General features: G+C 38.7%; 1 long non-coding RNA gene across 3 annotated transcripts in view; it reads right to left on the bottom strand.

The window, feature by feature from the left end:
• LOC111093237 overlaps positions 1 to 13,726 on the bottom strand; it is a 64,173-nt gene that overhangs the window by 19,389 nt on the left and 31,058 nt on the right. For all 3 annotated transcript variants that reach the window (XR_005353338.1, XR_005353340.1, XR_005353339.1), the window contains one exon: positions 11,511 to 11,622. This is a non-coding gene — a long non-coding RNA (uncharacterized LOC111093237). The remainder of the gene's footprint in view (positions 1 to 11,510; positions 11,623 to 13,726) is intronic.

The raw sequence follows: 13,726 nt of genomic DNA, 5'->3' as shown, positions 1-13,726 counted from the left end.
TGACCCCTGAGTGTCCAGATGGGCTACCTTTTGGGTGCTGGTGGCACTTATGGAGTGGGAAGCACTGGGACATGATGAGGCTGGGGAAAGATCTTAAATTTGATTTTGGAAATACACTGTCCTGTGAATAGTGTAACATTTGTCTGACCTTGGGAGAGAGATCTGGGCTGGGTAGAGATATTCGTGAGGCACCCAGTTTAACTGGTGGTTGGACTGGGCGAGGGAAGGAGGAGAGGGCAGATTTGGCCCCTTGGGATTTCATGTTTTCAAATGACTAAGAGTGTGAGTTGGGTTAGCCTTTTGCTCAGTACATCCATGTAACAGGGAATCCCCCTCTCAAATCTGAAGTTGAATTATATGCTAAAGAGCACATTATGGCCTGAATTATGTCTCAAAAGCGTTGTCCAAGGTAGAGCTTTTAGGCTGGGATTCACTCTTCTCTCATTATTTGGGAGTATTTTATTTTCAAATAATTGGAGACATGCTGGAATTCTTCCCCCAAACTCCAGTTGCCAAGGCTGGATGTATCTGTCCTTGAACACCCCCATTTATGGAAGAGCCCATAGGCAGGGCTCAATATCCTGTACTTTCTGTATTGCTGTCTGTGAAATGTTGCAGTCACAGATCAGCTTTAGAAAATTAAGAGGCACATAACTTTGACTGCCTGAGATAATAGCACCACCATACTGTCATTATGAGGGTGGAATGAGGTAGGGTGAGGTAGCCAACCACGTTGCTGTAGGTTACAGACACCATATTTCTGAGCTAGGTTCCTTATATCAATGTCTAAGGAGATGACAATTCTGAGAACAAATTGGGTATAGACCACTGATTAAGTTTAAAGCCGAAGCATTATTTTCTCTGTATTTAGAAGAAATTGTATCAGAATCCTGCAAATGGCGTATAAATGTCTTGTTTACCCAAGCAATTCAGATTTTCTCTTGATAGTATATTGACTGGTAAGTGGGGCATATCATGAGCAGGCATATTACTACGAGGCCATTGTGAAGCTTCATTCTCAATAACTTTTGCTTTAGATGTTCTGTGTGCAGCTGTACTGAATTATCATTTAATATTCCAGAAGGTAAATGAGCTAGGGTAAGCATCCACAACTGTACATTATTAGTATGTTCTCTAAGTATTTCGGACCCTGAAATTAGCAGAATGTGGATCATTATTATTAACTTGGCGATCATTTTTAGCTCTTTACTTGCTTGGGAGTGTTTGGTCTCCTGCTTCAAATGCTTTCGGGAATGACAGCTCATGTGGACCGTGACAATGCTACGTCCTTTCTCACATCTATCCCTTGGTGGAAGATTTTACTCCTTTCCCAACTGGCTTCCAGTCTCTGTTTGCCCTACACATCTGTCATTCAACCCTTGCTGTTTCCCACTTAACACCAGTAGGTAGGACACATTTATAACAGGATATAGTCTAAACTAATGATTCTTGGGGCACTTGGGGGGCTCAGTCAGCTCAGCATCTGACTCTTGATTTTGGCTCAGGTCATGATCTCAGGGTTGTGATGGGCGTGGAGCCTGCTCAAGATTCTTTTTCTCTCCCTCTCCATCTATCCCTCCCCACCGCCTCCAAAACAAACAAACAAACAAACACACAAACAAACAAAGATTCTTTTCCTGGTATGAAGAAAACAAGTCTGAATAAAAGTGTGAGGTGGTTTGAGAAATTTCACTCAATTAGAATAAGTTTGTATTTGGAATGCAAATGTACTTGGGTACGTGGAAAAGCTTACATTATTTCATAATGTAAATAAAATAAAATAATAAATGTTAAATGAAAATGGAAAAGTAACCCTTGGCAAAAATTTCTTGGCAAGTGGAACTATGCTGACTATGGAATAAGAAAGCATTTGATGTAAATCCCACTATTATGAAAAGTGTGGCATGTTTGTTAATTCTAGATAATATTCTCATGTGATTTAGGTGGACAGATACTGTTGGCCTATGGCCGCTCATTCAATGTTTATGCTTCTATTCATTCTGGCTAACAAAAATTACAGTTTTGGGGATCCCTGGGTGGCGCAGCGGTTTGACGCCTGCCTTTGGCCCAGGGCGTGATCCTGGAGACCCGGGATTGAATCCCACGTCAGGCTCCTGGTGCATGGAGCCTGCTTCTCCCTCTGCCTGTGTCTCTGCCTCTCTCTCTCACTGTGTGCCTATCATAAATAAATTTTAAAAAAATTACAGTTTTGTATAGATGGTAAAGTATTTAGTTTTGGTGGACAAATCATAGTTGGTCTCAGAATCATAGCAATTCTGTGTTGTTTTTTAAAAAGACTTTATTTATTTATTTGAGAGCACACATGAGCAGGGGAGGGGGCAGAGGAAGAAGGAGACTCCTCTACTGAGCGGGGAGCTCAACATGGGCTGAGAACACGACCGGAGCTAAAGGCAAATGGTTAACCGATTGAGCCACCCAGGTGCCCCAATTCTGTGTTTCTTTGAAGGTGAATGTTGTAAGGGGCCATGAGACCCAGTTCTAGGACATAATCTATGACAGGAAGACTGATAGGCTTCTGTGGGAAAATTTTCCTCCTTGATAAGCGAGAGATCTGTAATGAGATCTTATTTTTGCTGTCCCTTGCTTTCTGGGTTTGACATGATGCCTGCGCTGTGGCAGCCATCCTGTGACAATGAAGATTTAAGCCTGAGGACAAGGCCAAGACCCTGAAACAAGGTTGAGGGAGCTTGGGCTTAATGGCCTTCTTGAACCATTGAAACAACTCTGTGATTGCCTCTCAAATGACTTCTTTTTAGTAAATCATAAATATGCTTATGCACATAGCCACCAGTAATCAAGTTTTTGATTACTCTTGTTAAAATCAAATAATTTTTATACTATAATTTAGTACATAAAAGCCATTTTTGAACCCCTAGAAGCATCCTGTCTCTTATTTTGTCTTCAGCAGGAGTTAGGTTTTTTTTTTTTTAATTTTTATTTATTTATTTTATTTTTTTAGGAGTTAGTTTTAATATTGGCTTTATCAGCCAAGTATCAAAAGATTATCAATGTAAAATAATTTATTGTGGGCATCACCAATTACTGACTAGTGATAGACTGAATATAGATTCCTACTGAAAATAAACACAAAGTTCCTTTTTCATCATTCATGAAAGAACACATGCTTGGAAGACTTCTATCTGCTTTCTATCAAAAGCAACCAGCATTGTTTCTTTCTCTGCAAGAATGATGGGTCAGTACTCTTTGTTTTCCTCTTCTTTGAGGTAGCTAATGATGGAAATATAAAATCGAAAAATTTACAAGGCTTATATCTAGGATTGATTCACGTATATTGAAAAGAGTGGAACTGTAGATGGGGACAGAGTATTTCATGTCTAAAAGTTCTGAGCAAGAATTTCACATGGCCCCTCTCGACTACTTTGAAAAATTTCAAGTCATCCTCATGCAGATTTTATGTAAGAAAAAGTTAAAATCTGAGAACTTACAGTTCCAATTAAAAATAGATATTTTTAAAATGTCTTATCTTTGAGGAAACCTGATGGAAAAGTTCATTACAAGGACTTACAAACTGTACCTGGAATGAGGAAGAAATTTAATACGAATTTGTTTATTTTTTTTAAAGATTTTATTTATTTATTCATAATAGTCACACACAGAGAGACAGAGAGGCAGAGACACAGACAGAGAGAGAAGCAGGCTCCACGCAGGGACCCCGACGTGGGATTAGATCCTGGGTCTCCAGGATCACGCCCCAGGCCAAAGGCAGGCGCCAAACCACTGCGCCACCCAGGGATCCCTACGAATTTGTTTAGATGTATAGTTGTATTAGAGTTCTCCAGAGAAACAGAATCAATAGCGTGTGTGTGTGTGTGTGTGTGTGTGAGTGTGTATACATTTCTTCATTTCTTTTTACTTTTTTAAGGTTTTATTTATTTATTCATGAGAGACACACACACAGAGGCAGAGACACAGGCAGAGGGAGAAGCAGGATCCATGCAGGGAGCCAGATCCAGGACTCAATCCCAGGACACCAGGGTCACACCCTGAGCTGAGGGCAGATGGTTAACCATTGAGCCACCTGGGCATCCCTGTGTATACATTTCTTTTTTTTCTTTTTAAAGATTTTATTTATTCACTCATGAGAGACACAGAAAGAGAGAGGCAGAGACACAGGCAGAGGCAGAAGCAGGCCCCATGCAGAGAGCCCAATGTGGGACTCGAACCCGGGACTCCAGGATCACACCCTGGGCCAAAGGCAGGTGCTAAACCACTGAGCCCCCTGTATATACATTTCTTATGCATCAAACATGAACATATAAAGAATATTGGCTCACATGAGTGTGGAAGCAGCAAGTCCTAATTCTACAGTGTAGGCCAGCAGGCTGAACAACCAGGAAAGAGCTGATGCTGCCATGTGGATCTGAAGGCAGAATTCTTTCTTCTTAGAGAGAGGTCAGTCTTTGTGCTATTAAGGTCTTCAACTGATTGGGTGAGGCCCACCCACATTGTGGAGGCAATCTGCTTTAATCCAAGTCTACTGATTTAAATGTTAGTGTCATCTAAAGAAATGCCTTCACAGAAATACCTAAGATAATGTTTGTCAAATATCTGGGTACCATGGCCCAGTTAAGTTGACACATGAAACCAACTGTCATAGTAGTCAAGAATTAAATTAATAATTTAGTGTGTCAAAAAAAAATTTAGTGTGTCAAACTGTAAAATGTGCCAAGAATGATGTCATTACTCTTATGCTATTCATTGCAATGAATTTTACAGCAAAACAATTTTTTCCAACTTCTAATTTATACATATGTGGCTAAAAAAGGCCTATGGAAAAAAAAAATCCAAATTTGTCTCAAGCCCTGAGGATTACAGTAAAGCTTATGATAGCCATTGCCAGTGAATAAAATTTTTTGATATAATGAAATAATCTGGGGAAAAATGATTGAAGCATTAACTGATGAAGTGCCAGCGATGCTGGTGTTGTAATAGAGATTTTCGGTGGGAAGATCAAGAAGGGACACATGTTATTCTCTCTGGAATGCATCAGATTGTTCACAAGCAAATATTAACTTTGAAAACCCTGCCCTGTGATCCAAGGGAGGACTTCATTCTTGCTATTAATTTGGTTACTTACCAACCAATGTTGAATAGCAGATTGTTCACGTTGCAGTGTGAAGATTGTAAATGCTAGAATTTGCTTATTTTCCACAGTGACATCATTTGAACGTCTATCAGAATTTTTGAGATTCAGATTACAGTATCTTCTCATTGGACTTGAAGTTTTAAAAAAATGAAGCTATTTTCCCATTTTCCCCCTGTGTTTGGGAATTTCTTTTGAAGATGCTTTCACTACTCAAGGGAGGGGAAAAAGATAAAACCAAGGGCTTACTTATTTTTAGAGTTGATGTAGTGAATATATTTTGTCCTAATGTATTACACATCAAAAGATAACTTTCTAAGAAGACTATTCTGAGTTATTTAACCCTAAGAAAGATCATAGTTCATCCAATGATCCTTAGAACTCTGTACACTATTAGGGTCTTAGAAGAAAATCATCAATGCAATCTGTACCCTCTTTCTGGAAGCTTTGAAGAAAAAAGATTTATTATTTTTAGAAGGAGAGAGAGTGAGAGACAGTAGAGGGAGGGGCAGAGGGAGTGAGAGAATCTCAAGCAGGCTCCTTGCTAGGCACAGAGCCTGACGTGGGTTTTGTCCCAGGACCCTGAGATCATGACTTGAGCCAGAATCAAGAGTCAGCCACTTAACCAACTGAGTCTCTCAGTGCTCCCTTCCTGGCAACTTTAATGGTTCAGTGAGAATCTGGTTTTGCTTTTTTTTAAGGCAAGAGTAGGTACTATTAAAAAAATATATAGCTTTGCCACATTCCACTGTGGTTGATATGACAACTTTTCCATTAACATGATGTATTGGGATACACCCCCCACAAGATTTGCTTGTGCTTGATAAGATGTTGCTCAAACACTTGGGTCTTAGGTCCAGGAGGAGCCATTAACATGGATTCCCCCCAAAGTAATGACCACCCCAGGCTTATGAGCACCCCGAGCATGGATCAGATGGTGCCAGGTGATAGGCATCATTCCAAAATCTTTCTTTTTTGTCCATTCATCCAATGGACTGACTTCTTTTCTTTAGTAAACGTCCAATGTTAAAAAGAAAAAAAAAAAAGACTTAATTGGATGTACCACAAAGGTTGGCTCAAGAGACCTGAAATTGGCTGCTTATAAATTATTGTAATTAGGCTACAGAAAACATGTTGCAATCTTGTCAAAGGGAAATATGCTTGTCCAGATCTATAACCTGAAGTTGCTCTGGTTTTGGAACACCAGGGAAAAACACTAAATGCTTCAATCTTCCAAAAATGGTAATTTTCAAGAGAGCTTAGCATATTTGGCAAATAACTGAGCTTCAAAAATGTTGAACTTGCAACTGAGGAAAAAACCTACAGCATCTGTAAATAAGTTCCAGCCACAGATATGAGACACTGTGGCACCGAATGCCTCATCCTTTTAATGAAGATCTCAAAGGGCCCTGGTCTTGATAGTGATTGAAAGGAAGGAAAGCACACCTTATCTGGGGAAGAACCAATCTGGAGAATGAGTGCATGGCCTCCTATGCCCTGGTGTAGAAGGGAGCTTGCACAAAACCCTCCTCGGAGATGTTCAGTTTCATCAAATGATCCAGAAAAGTTTTAGTTTTTAAAGTTAACATTTGACAGATTTGGCATAATTAACTTCTAGAAAGTAGCTTTTAGGATTTGATCATGAGGCAAATTGGTGTTCCCTTGCTGGCTTTGGACATGCTCTCATCTTTTAATCTGTATGTGATGGAGAAGTACTTGCCTTATGTGTCTTGTTGTCTATAACTGCATTGATATTGAGCATGAGCTGTGTTTTCTCTCTTTCATGACCCACAGAATATAAAACTTGTAGCCAGATCATATGACTAAATTGTGCGTGTGTTGTGTGTATGTGTATGGATATAATTCTAAAGTTATTCCTTTGTTTTATTTTTAGTTTCAATATTTAATTTATTTTTGAAATTTCAGGGGTGCCTGGGGCAGCTCAGTCAGTTAAGCATTCAACTCTTGATTTTGGTTCAGGTCATGGTCGCATGGTCATGAGATGGAGTCAGACTCTGCTCAGTGAGGAGTCTGAGATTTTCTCCCTCTGCCCCTCCCCCTGTGCTCACTCTCTTGTTCATGCTCTTCTCTCTCTCTCTCTCTCTTTCTTTCCAAATAAATAGATAAATAAATAAATAAAACTCAATTAACATTAAAGGCAGGCAGGAGATGTTTCTGTTTATCTAAGGGGCCATGGGTTAAAAGTTGATAACCCTGATTCTAAACTCTTTAGTCTTGGAAGCAAGCCTGTTAGAAACACAGGAACCCTTTTCTATGACTGTTCCCTCTCCAGGACTCACCATATTTTGTCCTATTTCTTTGTTTTCTCATACTCTGTTGCTTTTCTCTTGATATGCACCACTCTCATATTTCTACTCAGAGTATTCCTATTTATCCCTGAGACTAAATTCAGATGGTACCTCCTCTAAGATGGCTTTCATGATTACACTGGCACATTTAACATTTCCTTCATCCATGCTAGTACAACTTTGTATATAATACTATTTGTGTTTTTGTAAAGACTTTGAAAAATACATAACATGTGCAAAAATATATTCATCTTATAAAAGTTGGAGCATTACAGGTGAAGGTAAATCCTCCTTTGACCATTGTCTTCAGTTCCTCCTCCTACACTCCTTAGATGGAATCCCTATTCTCAGCGTGGGAAATATTATACCAGGCCATTTCCATGTATATGTGTATATATATCTTTATATAAAGTAGATAGTACTGTCTTTTATGTGAGTTGCAAAAATTGGCAGTTATAACAATGCTTGTGGTGTTCTGCAGATTGGTGATTTCTTTGCATATCTGTCTCAGCTTGTAGGAGAATTTCACCCATCCCATCAGATGGCAAAGTCCTTTGGTCTAAAGATGATGATGATGATGATGATGATGATGATGATGATGAGTGTGTATGTGTGTGTCATTTTATCCCTTGGACCTTCTCTGTGCAGTCCTGTCAATAGTGCCTAGACAATGATCATTACGTAGTATTTTAATGTATGTCTGTTGCCTATTAAGTATCCATGTTGCTCTTTCATGACTATAGGAAGACAATAAAAAAAATTTAAAATCTAATCTTTAAAAATTAAAACTAAATCTGCCATACTGCCCAGAAGTTTTACTTCTGGGTATATGTTTATTGCAGCATTATTCACAATAGTCAAAATATGGAAACAACATAAGTACCCATCAACAGATGAATGGATAAAGAAGATTTTATATATATAATGGAATATTGTTATATATAGAGAGAGGAATATTGTCCAGCCATGAGAAGGAAGGACGTCCTGTCATTTGTGACAATCTTGACGCCGGAAAAGATGAATACTGCATGATGTCACTTACATGTAGAGTCTAAAAAAGCCAAACATATTAAAACAAAAGGTAAAGTGGTAATTACCAGGGGCTGAGAGGTGGTGGGATAGGACAGATGTTGTTTCAGGAGACAAACTTGCAGTGAGTAGTGAATAAATCCTAGGGACCTAATGCATGGTATAGGGAATATAGACCAGAATATCATCAGATTTGCTCAGAATCCAGAGCTTAATTATTGCAACCATGTAAAAGAAATGCTAATTACGTAATATAATAAAGGTGCTAATTATCTTTACAATGGCAATCGTATTACAATATGTATCAAATTAACATATTTTTTTCTGGAGAGAGACAAAGCGTGAGCAGGTTGGGGGTGGCAAGTTGGGGCAGAGGGAGAGGGAGAGAAGAATCCTAAGTAGGTTCAATTGTGGGGCTCGATTGACCCTGAGATCATGACCTGAGCCCAAACCAAGATTTGGGTGCTTAACCAACTGAGCCACCCAGGCTCCCTAATATGTTATATGTTTTAAATTTACACAATGTTATGTGTCAAATTTATTTCAATAAAAAAAGATTGTATAGGCTGGTCACAAAGTGATAAACAAGTCTATTTCATGTGAGTGTTTTACTTAAGGAACATAAGAGAAATTATTGTTGGATTATTGAAGGGAGTTAATGGAAGAGAAGTTTACTGAGGCCAAATCAAAACCAGCTTGGTTACATGCATTTCTTCTTTTGTTTTTACAAAGCATGTTGCTAGTTATACTCTGAAAATTAGTTCAAGTTGTCCTGGGGCGGATAGTAGCAGACAAGTAAGCATAAATATTAACCGTTCCAGTATTATAGAAATGACAATGTCTTCTCTCAGGGGGTATACATGCCTCTGGCAAAGAGGAAAATTGCCTGGATGGCACATTTTCTTCTTCCAGTATGTGTCTCCAGTAGATGCAAAGGCAAAAAACAAACTCTTGATGGCTGGTTCTGTTCATGTTTAATGGATTTTTTTGAATCCATACCAAGTCTCAAGGATCTTCTGCTATGGCTAATCGTGATACAAACAGGGTCAGGTAAAATCTGATCTTCCCTAGTGGAGCTACGTCTCAGGCCAGCGGGAAATCGCACTCACGTATTCCTCAGGATGTGGGGTCCCTACAGGGAAAGTGTGTGATTTGAAGTCAGAAAGCTTTTGCTTCAAGTCCCAGCACTGCCCTTTGCCAGTTGTATGAATTTGGGCAATTTATTGAATTTTTCTGCACGTCGGTTTACTCATCTGTAAAATTGGACTAATAGTTTCTCCACAGATGGTAAAGCATGATGTCCAGTCAGGTAAAGTCCAGTTAGGTAAAGCATAACCCAGCCTCATTCCCATGTTTGCGTGGGGGTCATTCTTGGCTCTCCTTTTGTTCTCACACCTTTCCCAAACCTGTTTGAGGGAAAAGTCTCTGACTGTTGTGTGCTTTTGCTGGGGGTTGTCTTGGGTATTGTCTGGGTGTTCCTCAGAATCTACTCAGTCTCCACCGTTCTCTACCCTGCACTGTCTCATCAATCCATCTTTCTCTGGCTGCATGGAGGGATGCTGTTTCCCCTGGCCTCTTGTCAGGCTTGGCCAATGTATGGCGTTGGTAGAGCTGAGCTGAAAAGAATTCTGTTATCTCAGGAACAAAAGGGCTCCTGGTCAGCCTTTCCCCCAGGGATCTGGTGACATAGTATTTTAATACCTATTGCCTGATAAGTATTATGTATCCATATTGTCCTTCATCACTAAAAGAATCAAACCAAAATTTAGGACTGAATAATGGCCAACAAGATATATAATATGTGTAATCTCTAGGCAGGTGACATATATGTACTGGAATTTATAGAGGTGATCTTCCTCATGGGTTAGAGGAGAGTTTTCAGAGTGATGCTTCCATCACAGTTACTACAAAAGACCAGCTTTGTCCATTTTCTTTCAAAATAGTTTCCTAATTAAGATGATATGGCTTGATGACAAAGTGATAAACAAGTCCGTTTCAGTGAGTGTCTTCCTTAAGTAGGGAACATCAGGGCTCCCTCTCTTGCCGTGAGGTCTCCTTCTCTTGGCAGATGCCCTATTCTTGCTTATTGGGTCCCCCTACTTTATAAATATCCCTTTTGTGGAACTCTCCTGTGTTACCTGTGACCGTTTTCTGTGCCCTGTCTTTCTGATGGTCCCTGACCCACTGAGAGAAAGGGTGGGTTGACTCTGCCACCCTCTCCGTGCACTCTGCAGACATCATAACTAGGGCAGTAAATGTACCCTGCTAGCAGCTCCAGAATGAACGAATGGTTCTCAAGTCTGGTACAGAGTTGAACTGCAGAAAAGTCTGTTTTCTGAGATCCCAGTGAAGTTGGATAGATTTATTTATTTCTGGAAAGTTTGGAAATTTAATGAGAACTCTCCTTCTGTGACATTTCATAGCAAGGAGTCAGTTATTAAAACCAAAAACAACACAAAACCAGAACTGGTAGAAAAATGGAAGAGCTCTGATAATTTTGTATGTGGTTGCCAAGATGGATGTGATAGATCGATGCAATCATTTCAATTGTCTTCTTGGAATAGAGTAATTTTTATACTCAAATGGATCATGTAATAGCCTATATTTATAACAAGTATTCCTCAATGTAATCCATTTGTTATTCTGTATTCTGGTGATTTTAGTCATATACGTTACATTTGATCATGAAAAACAAATACACCCAAATTACTGAAACCCAAGAAACAAAGAGTTTTTAAAAAATCTTCCTTCTAAACTCATCTCTATTTTACAGGTGATTTAAAACTTAAGTATTCAGTAACAGAGAGCAGTTATAAGTATAATCTTAAATATTTATTTGACTTTATGACACTTATGTTAGGTATTTTTAGAATATTTGACATTAAGATTAAAGTTAATATATAGTTTCTGACAATACATCAACTAAGGCTTAGAGTATTAATCAGCTATTGTGATACTAACAACTTAATCACTATTAATCTATCAAACACAAAATCTTTGCTGAAATGATTTTAATTATGACAGAGTAAAAATAGATCTCCACTCACCTTGTCGTGGTTGGGAGAAGATATCTACCCTACAATTAACACTGGTTGTGCCTTTTTCTAGCCCTCTGACTTTGAGCAAGGGACTCCAGTTTTTAGGCTTCCGTTTCCCCATCTGCAAAATAATGAAACGATAACTGGTTATAAGTTCTCCACAAGGTTATTTTAAGCTTTAACAATGCTAGTGCTTTGAAAAGCGTAGGATGTCAACCTTGAGGGTGTATGTCATTTTATTTCAAAAGTTTTCTTCTGAATTGCAGAAGACCTTTTTTTTAATGTAATGGGGAAAATGAGTAGAAAATAAATATGTGAAAAAATAAAAATTTCTTCTTGCCTAGCTTGTTCAGCATTTCCTTTAATATGGGGAATGGGCCTTTGTTAGTGCATAGGAGTATGTGACAATTCACAGAAGAATTTGTTGCTATTTGGATGGGTTAGTTCTCCTGTGGATTTAATTATAGCAAAAGCATCAATATTTTCAGCTTGAGAAGGGATGATTTTTATCCTTTTTGGCACAGATGACAGATTTGTGTTATCTTTCTTTCTTAATGTTGTATAATCCCAGAATAGGGAGCAAATATCTAAATTTGTTGCCTCTGCATTTTAGGAGGACACTTAACTGGATCTAAAACTTTCTCTTTGGGTGATATCTTAAGGTGTACATAGACCCAGTATATATTTAAAATTTATAGTTAAAGTAATCATCATCTCAGAATTTTAGAATTTAAAGGTAACCATCCTCCTCATCAGAAAACTGAGATCTGAGATGCATTACTTGCACAGTTCAATAGTGAACCAACCAGTGGTGGAGAGGACTAGAGCTTGGGCCTCCCAATGATCAGATCAGCACTGTTTTTATTTTTATTTTTTAAAAGATTTATTAATTTATTTTAGAGAGAGAGAGATTGAGCATGTGGTGGGGGTAGGGGGGGTGGGGCAGAGGGAGACAGAATCTGAAGCAGATTCCATGCTGAGCATGGAGCCTGACATGGGGCTTGATCTTCCTGAGATCATGACCTGAGCCAAAATCAAGAGTCAGATGCTTAATCCACTGAGCCATCCAGGCACCCCTTGGCACTCTTTTTAATATTTATTCATTCATTCTGTGAGCCCATCAATAATTCCCTCTAATTACTACTATAGAGAGACATGCAAGTACTTATAGGTTACTTCCTTCTAGCAGAAAAGATGCAATATATTTCAATATATGCATCAGAGTAAAAAATTATCAATTTTTACTCATTTTCCTATTACCCTATAACCCTGTTTTATTTATTTTGAGACTTTTATAGTAAGGGCATTCTGGTACAGTAGTCTAGGCTCTCATCCTCTCGTTCATACAACTGAAGGACATTAGAGTTTACACTTTATTATTGTTTTCCCAGGACTTAGTTTCAATGGCTGGTGCATGAGAGGTTTTTCTGTCTGTCTGTCTTTCTTTCCCTTCCTCCTTCCCTCTCTCCCCTCCTTCCCTTTCTCCCTTTCTCTCTCTCTTTCTTTCCTTCCTTCCTTCCTGAAAGGCTTATCTTGTTCACTGATTCCATACGTCCACCTGTCCATATATCAAGGAAACTTGGAAGATATAGTTCTATAGGTAAGATACGAGGTTGGGAATACCACACAAAGTCAAGTTTAGGAAGCTGAGGTGAAAAAAAATTTAAATTATTTCCTAAAATCCCACTTCTCCTAAAGTGAGGAATGAATTAAGGGAGGACCAGCATTTTGACCACTTCATCCATGCAGCCCTAACTCGGTGCTTTAGCTACTTTATTCATGGCTATGTATCCAATACTTAATAGTGCACCTGCCACATAGTGATCTTCTAACAAATATCTCTTGAATAAACAAGACTTCTCTTTTGTCTACTTCATGAAATTAGTGCTGCTTCAATATCATCCCAAACAGTGAATCATGCAATTTTTAAAGTGTTGGCAATTACTTTAACATCATTAGGTACTCTAGTCTATTTCCCTCAAAATGTTTTCTCATAATTATTTACTATTACTTCTATTAATTTTTTTCTGTACACTTTCACAAATATATAATGTAGTCTGTAGGAAAATATGAAATCTCTTATGAGTTTAATAAGTAGTTAACAGAATTTTAGGGGCACCTGTGTGGCTCAGCAGTTTAGCATCTGCCTTCGGCTCAAGACGTGATCCTGGAGTCCTGGGATGGAGTCCCATATCAGGCTTCCTTCATGGAGCCTGCTTTTCCCT

This window comes from Canis lupus, chromosome 1 (assembly GCF_011100685.1).
Source record: "Canis lupus familiaris isolate Mischka breed German Shepherd chromosome 1, alternate assembly UU_Cfam_GSD_1.0, whole genome shotgun sequence".
NCBI lineage: Eukaryota > Metazoa > Chordata > Mammalia > Carnivora > Canidae > Canis > Canis lupus.
The sequence above is the reverse complement of the archived record's forward strand: the minus strand, read 5'-3'. Positions and strand labels throughout refer to the sequence as shown.